This window comes from Uloborus diversus, unplaced genomic scaffold (genome assembly GCF_026930045.1).
Source record: "Uloborus diversus isolate 005 unplaced genomic scaffold, Udiv.v.3.1 scaffold_1459, whole genome shotgun sequence".
Classification (NCBI taxonomy): Eukaryota; Metazoa; Arthropoda; class Arachnida; order Araneae; family Uloboridae; genus Uloborus; species Uloborus diversus.
This window is the reverse complement of record NW_026558164.1, coordinates 1-27,887: the sequence shown is the minus strand read 5'-3', so window position 1 is coordinate 27,887 and position 27,887 is coordinate 1. Positions and strand designations below refer to the sequence as shown.

Here is a 27,887-nt window from a genome sequence, read left to right as displayed (position 1 = left end):
CCCGGTAGACATTTACTGTCCGGAGTAGATACGGTTACCGTACCGTCTAGAATACAGTGGCGCACAAATTTTACTAGTGTCGATAGAAGAACTATCATAAATAAACGTTAAAGGCGTACAATAAGTTTTTTTTCTCAGTTAAAACAATTCAATTTTATTATATTCAGACTGATGATTAGATCCTTTGTTGAGTCACGTGGCTTGGATTCTTTAGGTCTGCTCTTGCTAAGCCAATGATTGGACCTGCTCCCTCCATTTTAATTCCTGCTCTAAGATTCTACATAATAGTAAACCAATATAGAAAAGAGCTAAGCTAATAAATAGGTCATATGGCATTTTTGAGCTTTGCGCGGAAGAACATGTTTTTTCCTTTTCATCAGCTTCTCACGTGAGGTGAAACCATTATAAGATCTACAAAACCTATGCAACTGGAAAATGGAAAGCCAGGGAGCAACACTGATAACAGAATCAGTTAGCGACCGACCATTTTAAATTTAACAGGGAGAAAATCGAATTTTTCAAATAAATTCTACATCATCGAGGAGGAAGGCAGATAAACTAATGTGAAGAAAGAAGGAGAAATAAAAAATTTAGAGGTTATTCTTTCGAATTATTTTACTTGTCACATAGCATTTGACCGAGGCCTTCAACAGTCAAAAAGTACAATATAGTTTTATTTGCATGAATAAGGCTTCAATTTAGAACATTTTTGAAAACAGTGAAAAAGTTTCCTAATTCTCTAAAGAGGAAGGCAACTTCGACCTTCTAACTCTCCGCTAACTTTAAAATATGAACTTCCTTTCCCTTTACTCTGGTTCTTTGAGCAATCACGAATGCTTATTGCTTTCATTTGACTGTTTTGATGTGCTATCATTTTATTTTCCCGCCAGCACCACCGTCGACCGACTCCTCACGATGATCCTCCTATAGCGAAAACCGTCTCCAGGTTGCGTTCATATCCTACACACACGCGCATACATACACACAAACACATACACAAACACACACGCGCGCGCATACATACAGACACCTACACATATACACACACCAAAACATACACACACGCATACATACAGACCCCTACACATACACACACAAACACATACACATACATACAACTACCCACACATTCATGCATGCACACAGACACAAACACATATACCTACACACACATACACTACCCCGCCCCCACGCACACAAACTCAGACACACAACTACCCACACACTCATGCCTGCACACAGACACAAACACACATGCCTACACACCCATACACATTCCCCACACATAAGCACACACGCCTACATACACACACACGCACTCGTGATTGCGAAAAACATCATTTGAATTCAAGATGTCAAAATTCAAATTATTATTTTTTTTTCCATTTGGTCAATATAACCCTATTTATCGAAAATCACCTTTCTATATTACACTGAAGTTGCTCTTCTGTTATTTTCCAGCTCAAGGCTATCCTCCTAACACGGATGACAGCTTTTTATTACAGTTCCTCCGCCAGCAAAAGTTTAATTTCGAAAAGGCCGAGAAGAAGCTGAAACAGCACTACGAAATGCGAGAAAAGGCGAACGAAATTTACCAAACTATGGATTTAGAAGTGTTCAGTTTTATGGTGGATTGCAAACTCGTGGGATTGTTGCCGTTCAGAGACGTAGAAGGAAGGGCTATTTTTTTCTCCAGCGCAAGTAAGTTAACATCCACAATTTTAAGCTACAGTCGACTCCCGCTACAACGTGATTCGATTTGCGCGAAATGGCTATAACGCGAATTATTCACGAGTTTCGAATTTTCAAGCTAAAGCGAATTTTTCATTTACAACACGAATTTTTTAGAAGGAAGTATCGGCTTCGTTATTGGCTACTAAATATTGATTTCGTGAATGTTATTACATGTCGTAAAACATCACTTGACAGCGAAAGTTCCCACATCAAACTAATCTACACATCGAGTTGTTAGTGCATCATAACCACTCACTCTCTCAGAATCCCCTTCATTTATTTATTTTTTTCATCTTTACTAATAATAAAGCTGAAAGTCTCTCTGTCTGGATGTCCGGAGGATGTCTGGATGTCTGTAGGATGTCTGAATCTCTGTGACGCGCATAACGCCTAGACCGTTCGGCCGATTTTCATGAAATTTGGCACAAAGTTAGTTTGTAGCATGAGGGTGTGCACTCGAAGCGATTTTTCGAAAATTCGTTTTTGTTCTTTTTCTATTCCAATATCATAAGATGGACGAGTAAATTACGAAATTATCATAACGTGGAACCGTAACATGGGCACAAGTCAATTGGCAAGATATGAAATTATCATAACGTGGAACCGTAACATGGGTACAAGCCAATTGGCGAGAAAATTCACCATAGATATTTTGTAAATATGCAGGGGAACCAAAAGACCTTTTAATTTTTCTATTACGGGCAAAGCCGTGCGGATACCACTGGTTCTAAATGTTTAAGCTGATGAAATATAATGGTACCTTAGATGGGAAGAAAAAGAAAGTCTCTGATAACATTTTTAAAAAAGGGCTAAGATTCTCGAGATGCTGGAACAACTACAAAACGTCGACGGTAGCGCGACAATAAATATGAGTGTATCTTCCATGCGTGCGATTAAAGGTCAAAACAAAATGATATCCGTAATAGTTCTGAACTTAAATTCAATATCTAAGCTTGCAGAGCAGTCTAGCAAAGTAAATATTATGAAAATAGAAGCTGCTCCTGTATTGTGGATAAAAGAGATCAGGAAGAGGACTGTTGCCCCAAATTGAAACGTTATAAAAGAAAAGGCGAAGTAACCGTATTTAAAAACGTATTAGATAAGAATAACGATCTGATCATAGAGCATATATGTTCAATATCTTCATTTTTTAACTCATTAGTATGTTACTGTATACTGTACAGTAGTATTATAGTGCAGCATTTTATAATTACTACATACTGTGCGTACTGTGTTGTTTTATTTTATGTCTTTCCCTCCCATTGATCATTCATTTTTTTCCCATCTTGAAGTATTGAATAAAACAGTTTTTTATTTTTAAAATACAGTAAAATTTCAGTTTTTTATGTAAGAAACTGTAGTGTATAGTTGAGGAATGCTTTAAAGCAGTTTAAGGGGTGTTTATAAGTGTCTAAAAGAATGTGGTATGCGTCAAAAAAAAAAAAAAAATGCATATATTTTTCCACTACGCGAAATTTCAACCTACGCAAGGAGTCTTAGAACGCATCCCTCGTGTAAGTCGGGACTCGACTGTATATCAAAAACAAAATTCAGGTAATGGCTCAGATTTTTCCATTGATTTTTCCGATAAAATTCTTTAAATAATCAAGGAATGAACATATTGAGTGAACTACATATTTTTAATGATACTTTATCTTGTTTGACTAAAAATTAAGTCGGGTTCTTTTAAACTGTATCTAGAATTAAACGCTGAAAAAATATTTACACACTTTTGCTTTATTGAATCAAAACGGTTTAAGACAAACGTGATTCAATTAAACGGCGTTCACAGTATTCCACTAATGAGAAGATGAAGAGGAACATTAAAACACATTTATGATCTAGGGGTTTGGAATTTATTGACAGCTATTAAATCTATTAGGACAGCGGTTCCCAACCTTTTTCCCCTTGCGAAACCCTTTCAAACTCCGAAAGAAGTTGGCGAACCCCTTGGGCACTAGGTAATAGTGATGTTCCGGATATCCGTATCAGTATCCGTAGATATCCGAGGAAAAAATAAAGATCTGTATCCGTATCCGTATCCGTTACTTTGACGGATCTTAAACGGATCATTTCTATTCTAAAATTTTTAAATATCTGAATAAAAGACTCTTAAATGCCGTTTAAATTAGGTTTTATTCCCTATTTAAATTATAAGGTATCATTTCAGAAGCCAATCTGTTCTCCCCCCCCCTTTTGCAAAGAGGAAGGGGAAATAAGTTTTAACAGTGTATATCAGTGTGTCTTTTTGTGGCATCGTAGCTCCTAAACAGATGAACCGATTTTGATAGTTCATTTTTCGTTCAAAAGGTTACGTTGTTTGGTCTGACTTTACTATTCAGCACAAAGGTATTTATTTATCTTAATCGAAAGTGTTCGTAGCTTGACCTCATTTTTGTAGAACTTTAATTACCGGAGATATTAATTAAAAACCGATTTAACTTTTCACAATTATGGTAGTAAAAATTTACCCGTACGTTAAAAATGTTGGCCCTAATTGAGAGAACGAAGTTTTCTGCGTTTGATATTTATTTGAAACTTCCAGCTTATATACAGTAGGAGCTATAATCTTGTTAAGTAAATTTTATATGCAATTCTAAGCTTTTATACGCGTGATTGGTAGCGATTTCATAGTCGGAAGATAAGGAGAAAAAACGCAATGATTTAAAATTTTTACCTGCTGTCAGTTCATATTTGTTAACAAATGTGTGTTCTGACCCGCGAAATTCATCTTAATATGAGGTCGGCTCTCTTGGACATGTTTTGTTTTTTTAATTTTTAATTTAATATTAGCTTTTGTTATTGATTTGGGATTTCTGTTATTCTTCATTTTCGTTTTTCTAAACATCCTTCAAAAAAAGTGAGACTAAATTCTCTATTTACTGTTTGTAAAGGTTTTCTCGGCTCTGTATTTCGTCGGTCGGAGAAGTTCGGTGAAATGGGTCAGCTCTGCATTTATGCTGAATGAATGTGAAAAAAATTATTTCTAGCCTTTCCAGTAACAGCTTTACACTCTTGCACCTGTATCCTACATCTACCGAGTAAGCTAGAAATAATTTTCCACATTCCATTTAAGCATTAATGCAGCGCTGATGCATTAATGCTTCCTTCCATTATAATGCTTCCAAGTACATTACTTCCAACTCTCCCTCAATTTTAACGTAATCAAGATTTCTTTAAAGAGTAAATCATAGTCTTGATTATATTTTTGCCGTAGTTGACATTTTTTGAAGGAACTGCCATTATTCTGACGGGAATACCTTCCGTAACAAATTTTACACTTGGATAATTGAATTGGGTTTTAAAAAAAAAATTGAGATCCGTATCCGTATCCGTATCTGCGGATCTTGACACTAGTGATTCGGATCCGGATCCGTATCTGCGGATCTACTTTTTTAACGATCCGGCACATCACTACTAGGTAATAAGTAACAAGCAAAAAAAAAAAAATAATAATAATAATTAATTTGAATTTTGTCATCTTGAATTCAAATTATGTTTTTCGCAATCACGAGCTTGTATGTGTTTTTGTGTGTGGGGGGGGGGGAGTTTGTGTGTGTAGGCATGTGTGTTTGTGTCTGTGTGCAGGCATGAGTGTTGGTAGTTGTATGTGTATATGAGTGTATGTGTGCGTGGGGTGCGGGGTATGTGCATGCGTGTGTAGGCATATGTGTTTGTGTCTGTGTGCAGGTATGAATGTGTGGGTAGTTGTGTGTACGTGTAGGTGTCTGTATGTATGCGCGCGTGTGTGTGTATGTGTTTGTGTATGTGTTTAGGTGTATGTGTGTGTATGTGTTTGTGTGTATGTGTATGTGTGTGTGTGTGTGTATGCGCGTGTGTGTAGGACACGGATGCAACCTGCAGACGGCTTTCGCTATAGGAGCAGCATCGTGAGGTGTCGGTCGACGGTAATGCTGCAGAGGGTGACGGGGGAAAAATAAAATCATATGACATCAAAACAGTCAAATGAAAGCAATAAGCAATCGTGATTGCTCAAAAACAGTGTGCGCACACACACATACACACACACACACACACACGCACGCACACACACATAGAAAATAAAATTTGGGAAATTTTTTTTAGTTTGATGCTCGTTCGTAGTGAACAACAAGAACGAAAACATAATTGCAAAATGTAGAATTACAAATATTGCTACGAACAAAAATGATTGCTAAAAAATGAATGCAAAACAAGTTCAGCAAAAAATAAATTTTAAAATGGAATTTTTGTGTAACAAAGAGGCTCAAAGTTTGGCTGAACTTTTTCTGACACAAGGTTGTATTTATCTCTATCACAAAATCGAAAGTCAATTAAAGAATGATCTTTAGAGTACCTTTTAGGGAGCTGCCTCAGATTAACTAATTTTTTTCTTACAGTAAAATAAGAAGGATTCGTAGGTTTAAGTCTTCTTGAAAAGGACTACGAGTCCAGCTGTTTGATAAGGATATACTGCTCACATTAATCGTTTGATTGCTGAAGATTTTTTTTTTTTTGCAATTATGCTATAAGTGCGGAGTAAAATGAGTACATTGGACAATAATAGAAGCATCTATTTTTCAATGAACGCATTTACTCTAATTTTTAGACAAAAGGTGATTTTTAACAAAACGAATATTTTTAAGCTCACTTACTACAAGATAAATTTTTCCACAAATTTTATAATTCCTTTATTTCTATAGCACAAATTAAGTTGCTTGGTTAAAATCCGTTGATTTTTCTTTTTATTGCGTAAACCTCACACTGAGACTTTCACCCACGAAAATTTACTAAATTAATTTTCCATACTTCCTGAGGTATTTTTATTTTGCTGGGTAGTCTTTCTCTTTTTTGACAACAAAGCTCGAAGTAAATAACTGTGGTCTATGTAGTGTGAAAATTATAGCAACAAAAACAACGCGATCTCACTTCTATGCATATTTGATTTATCACACGAAAAGAGCGATAGCTCTTCGTCGGACTTAAATGGTAAACAAACTAAACATCAAAATACTGTCTGACCATCGATTACATGGAAAGGCCAATATCCGGTTTATAGGCGGAAATGGACGTACCTATTAGTTAGAAGGGGTGTTAGTTGGTTTGTTTCAGATGCGCACTTTTGCCTCTCTACTATTTAGCATTAGTTTTGCAAAAATGAAAATGGCTCACAGCAACATTTTTTAATCTAAAGTATATTCGATCTATATTCTCACGGCAAAAATTACATGATTTATTTATTCACAACAAATTTTTTGAGCTTACCATTTTGCTTTTACGTTCCTGAACAAAATGAAAATATTTTATTATTTTCTTTTTTTCTGTTGTTTCTATGGTAACTATTTTTGTTTCCCCTAATTTTACTTTTGAGAATGCAATAAATGAATAGGGTACTAGTGACATTATAAAACATGCGCATCAAAATCCCATCGTTATTTTCCCTTCTCCCCTGCTGGATTCATTCAGATGAAATCGTCTTTACTTGGAACATATTGTCAAATTACATACAATCCGTGTTAGAATTTGAGGCGCTCGCATATGCTCCATGTAATGTTTTCATCAAGTACCTTTCCGAACAAAAGCTTTTGAGGAAACGAATGCTTTCAAATTCTTTCATTTGAGGACATTGTACACATATTAGAGCGTTTTCAGCATGGTTTCAAAACTATCATTCTCAAGCGCCAAAACCGGCGCTTTGCAATGACAGACTAAATTCTTTTAACAATGTAAAATGTGTCAGCAAGTATACAAACATTTTCATGCTAATAGTATCGAATGTGAGAGAGACAAATAAATGAAAAAAAAAGCAAAATTTGGTTGAAACCGCTCGAACATGAGATTTCATCAGCAACAGGCATGTAAAAACTCCGCCTTTACAATGTTTTTTTCGCGAAGCCCCCGAAAACCGGTGGTTCGCGAACCACCGGTTTGGAACCACTGTTAGGGCAACGGCACCAGTAACAGGCATGCTTAAGACATCGCTCTCATGTTAACTCAATTTTATTTATTTATTTATTTATTTATTTATTAAAAGCATTGCACACTACAGAAATAATCCAATTACAGTGGCAACAATATATAAAAGTAATTAAAACAAACTGTACATTTAAAATGTTAAAACATAAAGATTTAAAATTGTAAAATGACAAGTTAAAAATATCTAAATCATGACAATGAATGTTAAAAAGTTTGTAAAATTTAAAAAGACAAAAATTATCAACATAGTTCCGTCTGGTAAAAATATTTTTTAAAAGAAGAATGACCCCTAGGAGTCCCACTTGGGACAGCAAGTTGTATCGAATTGACGATATCTGAGCAGTCAATTAAGTTATGTAGAACCTTGTAGAAAAAAAAGAAGACACATAAGCTCCAGGCGTGATTTAAGAGTGGAAACATTATAAATATTACATAAATGAGAGTAAGAATAAGTTAAATTTTGATTATTAGTTTGATTATTTTCTGAGCCTTTTAATGCATTTAGACTTTTTAAATTATTTCTCTCTCACGCAACTACGTCTCATCTAACGTTTGGCTGCTTCTGGATCCTCTGAATTATTAAATTTTATTTTATTTGCTCAATTTCCAAAAAAGGTTCGAATCCAAGAAACAGACACCGACAATTCTGATGAGACCCAGTAACAGATAGGATGAAGAAAGGATGAGTAATGGACGTAATTCTCCCTTCAAAATGTGCAAAGGATCTTTGTTTTTAGATCTAAAACCTTAATAAATTCAAATGAACCTGAAACACCGGCAGACCTCGTGGTAACTGTTCATAACGTTCCACCACTGCCTTGTAAATATAGTGCAGCTCTGGTTAGTTGAGCTGTGACCTTGACTATGTTTACCTGTTTCAGGGGAGTTTAGTGAAAAATAGATGGGTTATTGACTCGGATTTTAGTTGGAATATTTTTGAAAAACTACTAAGAAGGTTTCTCAACTCAACTTAGCGCCAGTTACCCCTCCCTATTTTCTGGAACAGAGGTAAACATTGTCAGAGTCGGAGCTCAACTTCTCAGAGCCTCACAATACCAACTGGCTCATAAAATTCACTTTGACAACACTAGACGGTTGTACCCTTATAACTGGTTGTATCGTCTTCATGGGTCGCAGCAACATCGGTTTTACCATCCTAAAATTATTATTAATTAAATCCAAACTTACGCTGTATGTTACTGGACCCTTGTCTGTTACTGGTGCCGTTACCCTATTAGTTGATCTAAAGTAATTTTTCTGCTAGGTGTTTTTTTTTTTTATTTTTAAATTCAGGTCTTAAAAAACTTACAAGGAGACGACACGACAGTGGGGTCGGAAATAATTTTTCTTGTGGTGAAAGAGGACCCCTAGTACCTTACGTGGTTAAAGTAATACAACGCAATACTCAGAAAATTATGAGAAAAATAGATTTCAAGTCGCCATGGAGTCTCCTAGGCACATTATGAGTTTAAAATGTCAGTCCCTTGACTAGCCGCCGCTAGCCTAGTTGGTTAAGACGCGAGCTTATGATCCTGAGTTGGTGAGGTTCCAACTGGCCCAAACTGTCAAACACATCAAGATAAGCTTGTCACGTGGCAAACACCTCCCTCCTAATAAAGTGATCTGAAAGTCTGAGCCACTCCATCGCCATCTTTGCCCACTGTCTAAAATAAATTGTTTTGGCGATCCCTAAATATCGATAAATGCCAATACATGGTGGAAAGATTGCTTGTCATGGAGGTAGGAATACAGGAGGGAACATGCTGTGTTATCTACTCCTATTGTCGAGGGGTGGTGAGAAAGGGGGAAAAGACTCGTAGTACTATGGCGAAATTTTCGCGTGTTTTACTTTTCTCGCTCAAATTGATAATGAAAGTATTTATTGCCTACATAGGAAACAAAAAAATAATGCACAACACAATTGTATTTTAAGCTTAAAATTTCCAAACTATAAACTAATCACATAATTACTGTCTTAAGGGAATTAAAATTATTTTAGTGACAAATGAATAATCAACTGAAATATAAATGCTTTTTTTTTTCAATAAAACACAATGATTTTCCCATAGAGAAATTTACTAAATTATCGAAATTATCAAAACTTTGCAGTCTATGTCCAGATTATAAAATTAGATTACAGCACAATGAAAAAAAAGCAGCTAGAAATCAACAAGGATAAATAAAGGAAAAACATAAATGAAAAAATTATTCTGATAAAGTTACCAGAATGAGGATAAAAATAAAATAAAACTAACAAACTTTAGATTATTTTTTAAAAAGCAATCCCGTGTAAATAAATGTAAAATAGCATAAAATTCTAAACAACTTCTTGAAAACCTATCCATCCAGTTCTTTGAATTTTGATGATTCATTCTTTCTTTATTATTATTATTATTTCAGAGATGCACGGAATACTTGGTATTCGGTATACTGTATATCGGCAGAAAAACCGATTATTTGTTTTGGCAGAGTAGGGGAGTGTGGGGCAAAGTGAAATGGTTAAGCTGAGTGAGCTTTTTCAAAATGAACAAATTGAGAATTTGTTTTAAAAATTACAGTACATGAAAAAACATTGTATTTTATAATAAAACGTGCATTGAAATAGTATTTTTCATTTTCAGCGGTGAATTTTCGCTTTCAAAAAAAAAAGTGGAAAAATTTCGCTTAATTTTTTCATGGGCCAAAGTGAAAAATGAAATAAGTTTGAAATAAAATATTTTCTATTCGATTATAAAAAATATTTTTGATCAAAGGAATCAGTAAATAAAAGGTTGAATGAATAAATGAAAAGATGCTGAAAGAAATAAACGAATAATTAATTAAATTAATTACAGTAGGCGCCGCTTAATGTGATCACGGTTAATTTTTTCATGGGCCAAAGTGAAAAATGAAATAAGTTTGAAATAAAATATTTTCTATTCGATTATAAAAAATATTTTAAATATTTTTATATATAGCTGCTATCATTCGCTTAATGTTATCAGAATCACAATGTCCGGAACACTTGTACGTTAACACACGTTAAAAAAGTCGGACATTGTAATCAGCGTCTTCGTTTATTGTTATCACTTTTTCATAAACTTTCAATTTTTTCCCCATTTTTGTTCCTCAATTAACAGAAATACATAGGCAAACTCTGACGAGACAAACTTTCTGTGTAGCATTTAGTGGTTTTCAATAGCAGTTCAAAATTTTTCTAGGAATGAAGCTACAGCAAGCTCGCCCCCAATGACCACAGACTTCCTTTAAGAAAACTTTCTTTTGCACCGAAAAAAATCAGTCTCTGAACATGTTGCAGGCATTGATGTAGAGCCTCCATTGTTGCCATTACTTTGTAAACTATTAAAGAATTGTGTCGAGATTGAAAACAAAGCGAAGTTAAATTAAAATTTAAACAACAATCAAAACCATGCTGGAAAAGATAGAAAAGCTGAATGTGCTTTGAAACTGGTTTACGAATGTCAGGGAAAACAGTCATATTTTACTTCACCTATTACTATGTGATTAAAAATTGCATAATTTAGCTTTAACGTTTTATAATTCAGATATTTCCATTCTGTTAATTTAATAATTTATACTTTAAAACTGCGTTCAGCTGAGTCATTGTGATTTGAATTTGAGGTTGCCAAAAAAAAGCACCTTAATTGGAAAAAAATCATTATTTTGTGGCTCCTGGATTCTTTTCTGTTATTGTTATCAGTCGGTTATTGTTATCAAATTATATTTGTACCAAAGTGATCACATTAAGCGGCGCCTACTTTAATTAATGTATGGGGACAAATAAAGGAATGAGTAAAACAGTGAATGAATAAGAAAATAAGTGTATGAATGAATAAATAATTGAATTACTAAATTAAGGAATGTTAATAAAGTAAATAATAAAATTCGTAAAAGATTTAATAAATGATTGAATAATTAAACGAAATTAATTTTTCACTTTTCCCGCATGTACTTGTCTGACCGTGCAAAATAATTAAACTATTAATAGGCTTAATATTAACTAAATAAATGTTGCATCGAATATTAGGTCTTAATTAATATTTCAAATGTTAATTACAAGAAATTTATCATTTAATAATACCTAGAATAATTTTCGACTTACAATAAAATATTACTATATGAGAATCATTTTTCGAAAATTGCTTGTGTTATCACATTCTATGATTGTCAGAGTTATTTTTTTCTTAGCTAGAATAGGCTACATTTTTTACTACATAGTTAAAATATTACTAGATAGGTAGCGCTAACAGCAAAGTAAATATTTCACCATTTCACTTTGCCCCGCTTATTCACTTTGTCGCATATTCCCCTACTTCAACATTCAGCAACCGCATAGTGAACAAATTGAAAACTTCCAAAATTCCCAAAGAAACATTTTTTATGCAATGAATGAAAGTACCAGTATAATACCATGTCACAATATTAATTAAAATTCTTACTTACTATTTTTTTTCTCATTTAAATTAATTTAAGTGTTTAAAAAAAATACTTAGACCTTAAATTTAAATCTTGTTGCTTTTCAATGTTTATTAAATCTTCTGACACATTACATTAGTTTTACTATTCTAAACAAATATGACACTATAAATAGAAAAAAAATCCATAACGTTAATTAGTAATAGATGTAAAAAAATATTAATTTGCTGCTAGTTTACATTAACTGCTACTTTTTTTTACTTAAAATTATGGATGTAATGTAAAATGTCAAGCTAAACTTTTTTTAAGCACTTGCATTTTAAATTTTGTAGCATTTTAATTTCTAATTTTTACACCTTATGAAATATTAAACATTGATTAAAAACACAACCTGTTAAGAATTACTCTTTGTAATCAAAGTTTAATTTGAACTTAATAACAAAAAATGAAAGCATGTGACAATGTTTCAAACTTAATTTCACAATTTTATCGATGGAATTATTTATAAGTTATCGATGAGTAGCAGCAAATCATCTCAATAAATTCTAATTTGTAATGATATTTTAAGCAACTGGGGTTTGTATTTGTGAGTAAGATAAATGCAGAATTATTTATGACACAATATGTTTCCTTCACATTTTGTGTACGACTTTCTCCAGACGTACATGTACCCTACCTCTCCCCACAGTATAGTGCCCTATTTTCGTTGAAATTTTATAGATGAAGTATAATTTAAGGTTTATGGGGGAAATTTTCCAGGAAAAAAGTATTTATTGCTTTTATAAGCTCTGAAATTAACTTAGGGAGTCACCCACCAGATGGATGTCACCCGGGGCTGACCAGCCCTTCTCCAGAAAGGTTTTTTGATTTAGAAAAAAGTTTTTTTTTTTTTTTTTTTTTCTCAAGTACAGTTTCAAAAATTGAAAGCAAACGATTTCATCAGCTTATACATTAAAGGAGAGCAAATTAATTCTTTTCAATTATTTTAAAGCATGGGATTTTGAAGTATTCTTACTTATAAAATCTAAACTATTGGAAAACTTGATATTCAAGTTTAGTTTCTAACGTTGTATGCATCTTAGGTTAGCAATGAAATACAACGCTAAATTTTCATAAAAAGGAATTAGTATTTCAATCTATGTTTTGAGGTTTTCCCCCTTCCCATTAGTTGGAGTGGATTGAAAAAAAAATAATAATAAATAAATAAATAATAAATAAATAAATAGATGAAAAAAATCTAGGAGTCGGAGTCGGCCATTTTCCTTCCGACTCCGCAGCCCTGGTTCAAACGAACCTTTTGAAAGCGATTTGTCAAAAATCGCTTTTGAAAAATGCTATTAATAACAGATTTTTTTTTTAAATACTAAGCACTTTTCATAATGCACTCAAAAGGACAAAATAACTTTTCCGGGCCGGAAAAGACAATTTAAGTATCCGTGTAGTTTTCAATTATTCCAAAAAAAGGCTTCACAAACGAAGAAAAGTACGGCTCAAGTCATGTAGAGTGTTTTATCATTTTCTAGCTTTCAATAATAAATTTGAGGGTTGAAACATGCATGTTTTTCTTAATGGGAAAGTTTGATTTGAAATGACTTGAGCGCACTTTTCTTCGTTAGTGAAGTCTTTTTCTTGAAATAATTGAAAACAACAGGAATACTTTGTTCTTTCGTATATAATTGCCTTTCTGAACCAAAAAAGTTTTTTTGTCCTTTTGAGTGCATCATGTGAAGTGCTTAGTATTTTTCAAAAAAAAAAACTGTTATTTTGAAGATTTTCGTTTTTAAACAAAATTTTTATTTAGCGTTAAGTTGTACCTTAAGATTAAAGAAATCATTTAGTGAAATTCCGAAGCCTCGAAGTTAGCTGAGATATAAGCAAAAGAATGGTTCACAACATACATTTTGTGATAAAGAATCTAATATGTCTCTTTACTTAGCCCTGTTATCGATTACTGGCATGGATGAGGATAAAAACCCTAAAAAAGCAACGACAGTGAATAAATTTCATTCTTGCTCCATTGAAGCCTTGATTCAAAATAGTCATTATATGATTACGATTAACAATACTGTTGCAAGGCAACAAAATTTGTAAGAATAGGTTTTATATTCAAACATTTAATGGGGAAATTGCATGAAGTTTGCTGTTTTCCATCCTAACCGAAAAAATAATTTTATTTTAGAATTTTTATTTTTCAGCGTTTAGCTGTACCATTAAATTAAACAAATCATTCAAAGAAATCCCGAAATCCGTAAGTGGTTTAATTGCTGAGATATAAGCGAAAGCAGGCCTCAGATTTTTCCGTGACAACCAGGCCAAGTAATAAAACAGGGTGGCGACAGGAACTATGAAAAAAAGTACCCTGACTTTTCCCTGATTTCCCTGATTAAGTTCACCAAATTTCCCTGATTTACGTTACCAATGATAATGGTTTCCCTTCTTTGCTCTAATTGAAATCTATTGTATGTTTGTATAAAATGCAGTATTTTAAACGTTTTAAGTTGTGAAAATTTGTTGAACTAGAGATATATTTTAAAAAGATGCTACTTTTTTAACAAAATGGTTAAAAAAAAACATCAAGACAATTTTTTTGGAAAAAAAACTACAACACAGTATATTAAATTTTTCTGCATGGAACGATTATAGAAAATTTAAAAAAAAAATACTTTACTTCCAGAAACCACTTTGCATAAGAATTTTAAGAAACTATTAAAAAACACCCTTAAAAACATATGTGTATTTATGGTAGAATTAAAAGTAATTAAAATTATTTTGAACTAAATTTTCAAACAGTTATAATAATTGTTGCAAGAATAACAAGTACTAGTGAAAGAATAGAAGTAATGTAGTTATTCTTATATAACTCATTGACATATTTATGCAAAACAGATGAAACCTTTTGACATCCATTCATATAGGGAGCTTTTCTCTAATCAAGAACATAGGTTTTAATGAATGAATACAGCATTTTAACAATCAAAAAATTAAGATATTTACTTAAGTACACAAGTTAACTCTATTTCAAATGATTTCAGTATGTAACGAAAAAAATCTTGGATTGCTTTTGTAACAAACAACTTTGAAATGCAAGAAAAAAAAAGCAGTTAGTTTCAAAATATATAAAAGAAGAAAACAACTTGGTTATAAAAAAAAAAGAATCAGTTAAGTCTGAAGAAAAGAAAACCTCTATAATCTGCGGCGACAGCAAATAGTACAACGGCAAAAAACAAAGTTTTTTTTTTATTGAAAGTTCAATTTTAGCAATTAAATTAAAAACGTGAAATAATGACTTTTAAGCTTTTATTAGTATTAATTCAAAAACCAAAGATTTCTTCTTGAAATCGTGATTACAGTACGCTAATCACTTCGAAACAATGGAATAAAGGCAAAGGAGCTAAGGCATTAATGAAGGTTTCCTCTTTGCTTGTATGGTTGTTTATTTTACGTCGCATTGAAAGCGTGAAAGGAAATTTCAAGCTAGGCAAAATAAACAACCTAACAGACACAGAAGCAATCTTTGGAAGTTAATCCTGTGGTAAATAAGTAAGATTCAATACATTGACGTTGAGGGAAAAAAATGTACAAATATGCGGCAGTGTATAATCGCACTTCATTAATTTTACTTTTTTTTTAAACAAATAATTGGCGGAAAATGCGTAGGGAATTAGGATACTTAATTCTGTAAAGCAAAAAAAAAAATTTTTTTTCTTCATAAAATCAATTTTCCCTGATTTTTTGTTATTTTTTCGAAATTCCCTGCTATTTCCCTGACTTTCCCTGATTAATAAAGTTCCCTCACTTTTCCCTGATCTGTCGCCACCCTGTTAAAGTGCTTAATAAAAATGGGAGTTATTTATCCAATTTTTAATTTAAATACGCTGGAATTGGTTACTTGAAATTTGATGATGTTGCTAAAAAAATAAGTTTTAGCATACTTTTTGTGTATTTCCTGAAAATAATTGAACTCAGCGAACATGACCAGTTTCAGTTTTTAGTATGGCCCTGGCCCTTAACTCAGGGGCGTGCGCAGGGCGGGGGGGGGGGCGCCTCGAGATTTTTAAAAAGGGGGGGGGATTGAAATATATTTAGCACCGTAGGAGTTAACAATATGGAAGGGCGACCGTAAAAGTCATGTGGTACGGACCCAAAAATTTCTGCGTATGCCTCATCCATTACAAAGCTAGAGTGACTATAACTGGTCAAACCAGTGCATTTCAATTTATGTCAGAAAAATGTACGAATCGTTGTTGAAAATTAATGAAAATTTCACAGCTATAAGAGTGCAAAGTTCTAATACCATGAGAATTAGTTTTACCAAGAACCAGAACTATAACATCACAGTTCAAAAACACACAATCTAAGTTTAAAAAAAAAACCTAAACCACGCCCATAGTTAGTCATTTAATGTAACGCAATTCTCCTGATTTTTTTCATTTTTATTTTGTCTATTATATGCTAGTAATGACCTCTCCGAAAGTGGAAGCTGAAGCTGCTTTGATGTGTGGGAGAGAGAGAGTGTTTTGTTTGAAAAAAGTTACTATATGTTTGGAAAAAAAAATGACATTTGAACCCATGCACTCCACCAATTTTTGTTCTGGTGCTAAAATATAAATAAAATTATTGAGGTTCATGCAATGTAAGTTCGGCTTACTAAACGCTTGTGCTCATAAATTAATACGAGTTGTAAACTTCTGTCTGCACATTCTACAAAAAGTACAATACAATTTTTTTAAGATCATTTTTTTCTTTTTACTGAATTTTTTAAAAAAGTCAAACGCAAATGAGAGACTTTTGCAAGGATATCCATCTCTAAACGCACAAGTATTCTTTACTACATTCAAAAGTTAGTATTTTGATGCGATCGGCTAATAATACTGAACTTTATTTGGAACTTAGAAGCATATGAGATGAGAAACGCGGTTTTCAGATGAAAATATATTGTTGGTTAGTTATTATAAGTTAGTTGGCAAAGTCGTCAAATACGACCCCCCTCCTCCCCCGCTGAATTTTGCTTAAATGCACAACTGATTATGTGCAAAATACTAATTATCAATTGTTACAAACTAATTATCAATTATTACAACTGTTATTCAGAAAAATTTAGAGAAAATAGCTTCCAAGTTCCTGATCAATCATTCAATGAACGCTAAAATTAGCTGTTTTAAAAAAGCGATTATTTGCTCTTTTTTAATAGAATATTATTAATCGGTTTTAATAAAGTAGATTATTATTCAAATTAGCATTTGATTTTTTAGTTTGAACAAATAATTAATAAAGCCATTGTGCTTAATTTTTCAGTTGAAAATAATCTATAAATGTTTATTATTTTCCTTAGAATTAATTAATATTTTACTACTAGGGTGTTTTTTAAATAAACTGGAGACGCCGGTTTTCCCTGGAAGTGGATGCCTGAGTCGAATGTTATTTCCTGTCTGCTACCCTGACGATTGCTCTCAATGAAATTTCCCATTTTGCATAAGGCACGTGCAACCAGTTTCACCACGTGGAACTTTCCAAAAGGACCCCTCCCTCCCCCCGAATCCCGAATGGTGCTAGCCCAGTGGCTCTACCACTTTGAACTTTTCAATGGCAACCAACGCTCTGAACTCCGAATGGTGCTAAAAATTGCGCCAAACTAAGGCGCCAGATTTTTAAGCTTAGAAATTTACTCTATAAAACAGCCTTGAATGTCCGAGTACCTAAGCCCCTCCCTTCAAACCCTACGTAGAGTTGGAAGACACCCGACTGGTCAATCGTGTTTCCGGTCAGTTAGGCGGAGCCCCCCGTGGAGAAATTTTTGAACCAAATGGGAGAACACCCCTGAGTTAGCCCGATCGAATCCCACTCTGGACCTTTTGTTTTTTTTTTCTTGCTGCCACAACAGTTAGTGGTAACGCGTTTCACCCCTATTTTACTTTCTGAAATTTATTTTTGCTAAGGATTGTAAACTTTTTCATTCACTGAAAAACATTCTTGCTTGTTATTCTGTACGGTTTGATTTGCCTAGTAAAGGTTTTTGATCTGGGTCCCCTTACGGTTATAAGCGACATCTGCTCATAGGACATTCGGAACTTTTTTTTTTTTTTTGTTATCACAGCAATTATTAAAATAGTTTCTCTTCTCTACATAATTTTTAAGAATTTATTTGCATCATTTGTTTTAATTATTTTCTTTTTCTTCCAGCAAAACAATTTGAAACAATTCATATTTTTCACCCCTACCACTACTTCGTTACCACTAATTGTTATGGTAACAAAAAAAAAAAAAAAGAGAGAAAAGAAAAAGGTTCAAAATGCGATTCGATCGTGCTTTCTCTGGAGCACAAGATCGCGCCTTAACCAACTAGACTAGCGGTTGCTCGTCAAGAGACTAACATTTAAACTCATAAGGTGCCTAGGAGATTCCATGGCGACTTGAAATCGATTTTTCTCATAATTTTCTGAGTATTGCGTCGTATTACTTTAACCACGTAAGGTACTATGGGTCCTCTTTCACCAAAAAAAAAAAAAAAAATGGCGCAAATCTCCGACTCCACTTTCGTGCCGTCTCCTTGTTAGTTCCTTACAAATGCAGCAGGTAAAATTCAGCAGATGAAAAAAAAAACCTTTCCACATTAAATTGATCATGATTAAGTTTTTAATTTTGCGTTTCAAACTATGATGTCTACGGTAATGGAAACTGATTCACGTTAAATCTGTCGAGGGCACGAAGTTCTCCAATTTCTCATTCCAAATCAATACCTTTTGGGTTGCTGGATCAAGAGTTGCTCAGTTCTAAGACCAAAAAGCTGTCTTCAGGTCCCCATATCTATATGAGTGTATGTTTATTTATGTATCTTTACTAAGACTATTAATGAACCAGGACCACCACAAAAAAAAAAAAAAAAATTGCGGCTCCGCACCTGGTGAAATATGGTATCTCGAATGAAAAATTCGCACACCTAATACAACACCGCCACAAGTCGAAAATTGTCGATTTTGAGTTATATATTGCATGTCCTGGTGCATTTTTATTCTGTTAAAATGCAATGACAGCCACAAACGAAAAAAAATTTTAGCCTTATTTTTGAGATGTGTCTTTGTGTTACTATAAGAATTTAAGCTAATTCGCATTGCATTTAAGTTGATTTTTCTGGAAAAATAGTTTTTGCACATGTGGCAGTGTTTTACTAGGTGCGCGAATGGGGTTGTTTCCTTTAGTCAAAAGTACTACTTTTAGTCATTGAAATTGATAGAATGAGAAAAGAAGAAGAAGAAGAAAAAAAAAACATGGACCCAAAAAATACTTTTATTTTCCCAAGAGTTATTTTTTAATTATCTATATATATAATTCTCTTACGTGCCGGCAAATGAAGGGGTGAATTTCTAAACCTCTGTTGGCAACACTTCGCCGATAAATCATGTAAACAAACTTCTACGTTGTTTTGAAATCTTGAATCACAGAATACTCAACGAACTTTTTTTTTTTTTTGAGATGAGTTTGAGTCGGGCTGTGGCCCATTTCAACCTTAATCAGCAAAGAAAAGCTCAAAGAAGGCAGGAAACCGTTCTTGAATCCAATTTAAGACGAGCCATTTCCAGAGTTGTATTCTCTGATTCGCTGCCGATAATTTTTAGCGGCTGGGGAATTTTCAGTCAGCAGTTCCTTCAACAGATCAGGTGCGTCACACAATGCCGGTAACCGCACCTTTCCGTCATGGCAACATTTAGTATATTTATTTGCAGTATTACGCTCTTTCTGCCAATAAAGAGCACCACAAAATTCGCATTCTTCACACATTGCTCCACAATCATGTTCATCGGCAATGTTGTTTTGAACGCGTAGGCGCTTTGAGCGTCGTCTATTCTCTGCTTCAGTACGACAGTTCAGTTCAAAATGAATAACCGAGAAAGAATTGACTTTATTCCTTTTATTCTCAGCTGAAAGGTTTCGCCAAATTTGTTTAGGGTTATAGTAGTTTTAGTATTGTGCAAGCAAAGTAGCCTTGGCGACTTTTCGCGTTTTTAGTTAAACCATTTTTTGTTCGTGACGTGGCAAGGATTCAGAATAACAACAAGAAGGACAAACGTTTGAGAAAATATGTTTGGTGCTCTCTGAGCCTGTTTTTAGTCATGGCCAGATCTTTTGAAGCAGTGTCAGTTGTGGCTCCCAAACGGGACATTTTTAATTGTGTATATGAGGAAGTTTTCTCAGATTAGAATATATAAGAGTGTAAATATGTAAATATATATAAGAGTGTAAATAATGTAAATACATCCCTCGGGGGAGCCTGTAACCCCTAGAGGGCGCGTCCCCAGGTGGCGGATAGGGGAATGCCTTCATTGGTTTTCCAATGGGTGGTAGAAGGGAAATAAAATACCTTCCGCGGACCAACAGGTAGAAGTGCAATCTCTCCAAAGCAATGACAGACACTTTTGTATCTATAATGGTAAAGTTGTGCACATTGCCAAGGCAGTCATCTTACATACAGCAAAGTTAAACTGTCGAAAATCTGGCTAAAGCAGACAAATTAACATTATGAACGTAATTTTCATATTGGTTAAATGGATGGTGACCTAAATGCAATTACCAACTTTAATTTTTACGGAAAATTTTAGCTAGGCTAATGTATTGGCATACAGCGAGCGAGCGAAGCGAGCATGGATCGCGAAGCGATCCACAGGGAACTGCGTAAGCAGTTCCGGGGGTTGGCGAGCGATAGCGAGCAGGGGGCGATAGCCCCCTAGTTTTTTTTAATGTCCGATTCTTCAAACAAGGCGTGGTCTTGATGACGTCACAAATGATGCTCTTTGGCACATCTTCCTATCGTGTTTCCACGTTATGATAATCAAGAAGCGAATTAAATATTGCGCTCTACGCTTGCTATCAACCCTATCGTTGCCAATACACGTGAGTAAAGATACGAATTAAATATTTTGCTAACGGAATGGCAACACTCAATGGTATTTCATCATTTGTGATGTCATCGGCAGAAGCGTAAAACAATGAAAGCGCACCGATTTAAGTAATTTTTTAAAAATATTAAACTTAGTCAAATTATTTTTAAAATGGTCAGACGCTATGTTTTTAAACATGCTATTTCAGAAAAAAAATACTTTTAAAATTTTGGAAACAACCCCACTGTTGTGGTACATAACTAGTACATGTATAACTTTTCGAAAAGAATTTAATCAAACATTTGAAATGAGTTCTGTTTTGCTTTGTATACTTATGGTCTAAATCAGACGATTTTCGATAAATTTTTAGCTATGGTGCTTCCCTGTTTACTTCTAATTCAAAACTAATTTTAACGTTATTGTTCCCTACCAGAAGCATATGACAAGAAGAAACACAAGATGCCTGATATGTACAAGTGCGCCCTTGCACATTTACACTTCGCTAATTCTTTCCCCCTCTCTTCAGTCAGTGGCATAAACTATGTGGGATTTGTAGACGATTTGAGTCCTCTTGATGCTATCCCGTTTTTCACTGAAGGCAGAAAATACATTTGGATTGAGGTAAGACCATCACTCAGTTCAGTTCATTGTTACAAAAGAAAATGCAATTCGTTATTAGATTTTCGAAAGCAAACTACAGAGTTTAAATTTTACTTCGGTGAGACTTCATCTGCGCCTAGCACCACTCACACTTTTCTTGGCTTGCGTTCAACGAACCTCACCGGTCGACCGGTGAGTAACCGGTTGCTAACCGCAGCGTTCTTGAGAGTTACCGGTTTAACTGGTTGCTTTCGATGTCGATCTATGAGCCTCACCGGTCGATCTACCGGTCAACCGCAACTTAAGCTGGTTGATTGGTTGATGGAACCACGTGACATTTTTGACCAATTACAAGTATTTTTCACATGCGTGTTATTCGTCTGCGCCATGTCTGCGCAAGTAGCCGGTGATCAACCGAAAGCGTTCGATGAAGCATTGCTTCGTGAACAACCGGTTAGTAACCGCTGTCGTCATTGTTGCCTTGTGATTAACCAACCGGTCGCTACCGGTCGTGCTCGTCGAACGTAAGCTTGGGTTACTAAAAAAACGTGCAATGATCCGGCTCAAAGCGGGAGATAGGGGGATCGTTTATTATTTTACTTAAACTAGAAGTTAAATATCAGTGCTTTTTTCAAATCGGATTAAAAAAGAAAGCGTAGCTATTTAAAGTTTTAAAATTGGTGCTCGCTTTAAGCTCAAGCGATCCTTTTACCAAACTTTTCAATTGGCATTTAATACTCCATCACGTAATTCCTGATAAATTTACCATTAAGTTTCTCAATATAAATATTTTTTTTCCTAGTTTGTATTTCAGGCTAAAACTTTTTGAGAACTCTCATCTTATTCGACAAGATTCGTCTTCATACATCAGTGATCAATTTTATCGTATGTAATACTGTGGGCAGGTAAAGGGACGGAGTAAGTGCAATTTTTTTTTTTTTTTTTGTCATTTGTTGTGCGCTATCATGGGTATATTTCGATAATTGGGAATATGGCGCGGTCGTCTCATTTTTGGTGTAAATGATTTTATTTTGGTAACCCTGCTGATTTATAGTAAACCTATGTGAATAGATGTTTCCGATCTCCTTGTTTTGATTTGCAAGGAAAAATGTCTCTCGCGCAGGAGCTGGAGCCAAAAATTGACGCCAATGAAGAAAGATCGCCAGATTCCCAATTATCGAAATATCCCCGCTAGCTTTATTGTACAAGTTTGCTTAATTGGTTTCCGCTGAAACAAAGGCGCGAAAAAAAAAAAAAAAAAAAAAAAAAAACCGTAAAATTTCAACATTTCCCTGTTGTTAGTATTGAATTCAACACACATTTCTCCCAATATTTAGAAAACTTATTTCTGCAGATACTGTCGTTTACCTGTAAACGGCAAATGTGAAAGTTCTCCACAAAAAATAATGAACTGCGTAGAAGTTTTATCTACCAGAGCTGCTTCAAATTGAAGTTTTGATTTTGATCACCCCGTATAAGATTATTTTTGGCTGTAATAACTGGAAAGGAGACTTTTAATTGCAAATTTTACATAACTATCAGCTCTATAAATATTAAAAGAAGATCGTGTTAATCAGTTTGCGTTTTGCTGTCAGAAATGAATAAAATCGTGACAGTAATGGTGAAGGTAATTATTTCTACAATTTTACAACTATATCTATTCTTCAAAGAAATAGCTGTAATTATCGATAAAAAACTTAAGTACAGTGTTACATGAAATACACCGCCAGCTTAGTCATTTCCAGCCGAGGACTGCAGTTTCGTGCTTATTAGCACTCATCAGCCCGGCATAGGAAAGTGACTGAGCTGGAAACCTCGAAAGGAAGCCAAGAGTGCCAAACAAACTGGTAGCTAATATAGAATTAACGCAGACCAGATGAGTGACCGAAGCAATGGTTCGGTTCAACTCGAGAATTGAAGGCAAGGCATGGTATATTCAGTAAATTACCGGGTCCAATATTTAAGTTTACTGAATAAAGTACAGGGTGTTTATAAAATCCTGAACTGTTGAAAAATTCATTTAAAAACCTACTTCAGATTTAAATATGCTTCGGTTTTTGTTTTGATAATTAGTTCCTCAAGTTTTTTTAACAACGTTAATGCACTTCTACGTGCGTACATTTCGTAGCTCTGAGATTTAGATAATTTTCAACTTCACGCCAGGCATTAGCGCAACCAGAATTAACCCTTCTAGAGGCGGTTTGGTCAAAGCATTCTTTATGCGGACATAAAATGTCATATTAAAATTAGCAATGAGGTTAAAACTATAGTTGACGATCGAAACCGCGAGCCCTTAAGAGTTCTTTTCTTTCATAGACGCACTTTTCAGATTTCGATGTTAGCGCCACCTACATGCCTTCCCTTTAGCCCTTTTACAGTACCAATCGGAATAACAAAAAACTTTTTGAGATAAGGGTCTGAACAAAAAAGAAAGAAAAAAAAAAGAATTATATATGAATACATTTTTTCAAATACATTTTCTTTATCCGTGCGAGATTTATAAAAACACCTCGTATTTCGTTTTTTTTTTCAGAGATGTAGTACTTTCAGGTTACAGAGAATAGATTACTTTGATGAATTTCCTTTGTTCCGTTATCTGTGGAAGGGGATTAGACCTTTTTTGCCCTTAAAATTTGCTGAAAGAGTAAGTATTTATTGAAATATTTTATTATGAGAACCTTAGATCTGATTAAGGCAGTGTCTTACAGGACTCCGCCAAAAAGTAAACCCATACAAGCAATTCTTTACTTTGAAATCACACAACTCACATGTAAAAAAAAATGAATTTTGACATCTTGAATTCAAATTATGTTTTTCGCAATCAAGAGTGTGTGTATGTAGGCGTGTGTGCGGACGGTGGAAAACGAGGACCTCAACATGCTAACACACCTTCAAACCGAGGACGCACCTGCAACCGAGGACGTCCTCGGTTTGAACTAACGCTGTTTTCGCTATCAGGGGATCTGTCTTATGGTAGAAAATTGTTTTTTATTGAAATTTAAAATTGTCCTCGGTGGCCGGTGTTTACGCACTGGTGTGTGAAGTGTCGAAAAGTTCGTGTGTGAACTCACGTCCTCGTTTTCACGTTATTAATCAACACGAGTGTAAGTCCTCGGTAATGCGAAGTTAATGTATGCCCGATACACACCTTTTTCGGAATTGATTTTTCTTCTCATTCTGGTTCTTTCATTGATGTTCATTAATGGATAAGTTGAAAGTTTTTGCGTTTCAAAGCACGAATTTCCTTTTGAAATATCCCGTTAAAAAGAAAATCGATATAAGGAAGGGGTTTTTCTTTCTTTTTTCAAACAGTTTTGATATTTTTTATTCTGCTTCTTTTTGACTCAAAATTTGATAAACTAAAACAACATGGACAAAGCATAATAATTAGTTATGTAAAACCTCGTTATAACGAATTTCTATACGACGTAATTTCCACGACGGCGAAACACATTTAAAGTTTTCTTTCCACATATTCGAGTATACTTCGACCATCGATCATTTCTCTTTGCGAAAATTGATGTTTACAACATATTGAACATTTTTTATCTTTTCAGTTGCAACAAAGCAAAATCTAAAAATAAAATTAAAAAAAAAAAAAAAAAAATAGAAAGAAAAAAAAACTGTTCTCAAAATATTTTTTTGTGTTATAAATACAATCATAGTGCTTCAGAAAGTTTATTTACATCGTTTTCTTTTTTTATTTGTTAAGTAAATATGATTTGGCATTTCGTTTAGCGGAAAATGTTTTACTGAAATATGCTAAGTTTGATTTTGTATTGTACATAAAAAAGGAAAACACGTTTGTGCAACTTCTACTGAAAATTTAAATCAAATTTTATTCAATTTGCACATTTGTTTTATATTAAATTTATAGTTTTGCAAGGTCCCGTTAAAAGTAAAAGTGATATAACGATGTTTTTTTTTTCTTTTTTGAGACGATTTTGATATTTTTTTGTACAGTTTCTTTTTGACTTTTAACTAGATAACCTCAAACTTCGCGCACAAAACAAAAACTTATCATTGTTAAATCTCTTTATAGTGAACTCTGATAGATCGATATTAAAATTGCAAAGAAGCACATTCTAAAGTCTTCTTTCCACATATTCGTTTATCAATCATCTCTTATAGCAAAAATTGATGTTTAAAGCGTATTGATCATTTTTTACACTTTTAGTTTCGATATTAAGTAAAATCTAAAAGTAAATTTGAAAAAAAAAGAAAGAAAGGAAAAAAAAAAACTCACACTTTTGTATTACAGATACAGTCATAGTGCCTCAAAAAAGTTTATTTTTCTCTTCTTTTCTTTCCCTTAAAATAAAATCTGTAAAGTTTATGTAATTTTTTATTTTGTTCAGAGTGAAATGTTTTTCTGAAATAAACCTATTTTAACATTAAATTTGATTTTTGTCTTACACTAAAAATGGGAAACTCCCAATACATTTGTGCAACTTCTGCTGCAAATTTGAAGCAAATAACGTTTGTTTCATATTCAATTCAAATTTTATTAGTTTTTGTTTACTTGATTCTAATTTCAATAGATTCTGAGTTCAATCTGTCACTGAGATCATAAATTTCATGCACTGATTGAAATTTAAACATCTTAGTGGGGAAAACACTATCGCGCATAACATAAAGAGATCGGACATGAAAAGTATTGAAAAATTGATTTCAACCTGCTGAATTTTATGAAAATGATTAATGATCTTTAAAAACTGATAATATACTACTTTATACGTGCAATGTATGACGTATCGCTAGAGTTGTACACCTCTACATAAAGAATTCATTCTCCCCGTCGCCTAAAATTTGCGGAGACCCACCACAACCGATGACCCTAATGCGTGAAAACTCTCATACAAACTCTAAAAATTTCATATGTGCAGTGTCCGCCATGACCCCCTCCATGCCACTTCTTTTAGTTTTATTGAAGGTTATGCATATAATCGCATTTGCTAAGCGGCTACATAGTCAGATACACTCCGGCATTCGAGGACCTGGAGCATACACTCCGGCCTCCGAGGACCTGGAGCATACACTCCGACCTCCGAGGACCTGGAGCATACACTCCGGCCTCCGAGGACCTGGAGCATACACTCCGGCCTCCGAGGACCTGGAGCATACACTCCGGCCTCCGAGGACCTGGAGCATACACTCCGGCCTCCGAGGACCTGGAGCATACACACCGGCATTCGAGGACCTTGTACTCACACACCGGCAATCGAGAACCTGGTACTTAGCCGCCGGTAAATTCACATCGACAATTCAGTACCCTTGGCCTGGTACTTACCTTGGCGCCATGAAGAGTGAAATATGAAAAGTTTTATAGTTAATATTTTTAACAACAAAATTATTTTTAATCCTTATAAATTATGAAATTTTTTTTTAAAAATTATAATTGTAATACGGATGAAAATTATTGGAAGTTGCCAGTTTCTACATTTCTTCTTTTTATATATTTTTTAAACAATTGTAATGCGTATGAAAGTTATTAAAAGTTGCCAGTTTCTTCCTTTTATTACTTGCTACTCTCGCAGAATATTCAGTGAAATTTTTTAAGTGCTTTTTTTATCAGTATTCTGCGGAACTGAATACCGAATAGTCAGTAGCCTATTTTAGAGGAGGGAGCAGGGACCCTGGGCTCTCCCAAAGGATAAATTAATTTAGCTATTTCATTTATTATTTGCATTGACTTCTCTATTATATCAAGATTTTTTATTTTTTTTAGTTATTTAAAATGAACACAAAGCATACTTGAGTAAAAGCATTTTTGTCTGTTAAAGAAATAATACTTGAGTCAGAGGCCAGAGCGACAGAATAAATTAACTCACTGGTTTCAAATTCAAGGGAACGTCATATCGCGATTCCTCCAGTATTTATTCTTTAATAGAATCTATAATTACCATTTTAAAAATAATGTGTAGGCTTACTTAGAAAAGTCATTTAGATCCAGGAATGATCGAGATAATAGATTTTTTTCCTTCAGCTTATAAAAAATGAAAAATGAAAGAAATCACATGGTAGTTTCTTAGCATAACCATAATATCAATAGAAACGGCATGCAGTATCAAAATGTTATATCAACTGCACCGCGGTTTTAAGAAAAAATCAGCAACTGCTTTGAAATTCGCAAAGAAATAGTTTCTGAATTCTTCAATGAAACTTATATGTCATGAAGCTATGATTTTCTTAAATTTATGATAGTTATAGTTAAAATATAAATTAGTTTATAAAAACTGTAATATAAAGGGTTTTATATATTCAATTGCTTGAAATTTTAAAGATATTTTACGTCCGCATTCAAAGTGT

At 33.9% G+C, this 27,887-nt stretch overlaps 1 long non-coding RNA gene across 1 annotated transcript; it reads left to right on the top strand.

Annotated features, from left to right (window-relative positions):
• The first annotated feature begins 1,443 nt into the window (after window positions 1-1,443).
• On the top strand, window positions 1,444-24,225 carry LOC129232987 (uncharacterized). Its single transcript, XR_008581418.1, has 3 exons — window positions 1,444-1,701; window positions 21,412-21,599; window positions 24,112-24,225. It is a non-coding gene; the product is annotated as an uncharacterized LOC129232987 (long non-coding RNA).
• The last annotated feature ends 3,662 nt before the right edge of the window (window positions 24,226-27,887 follow it).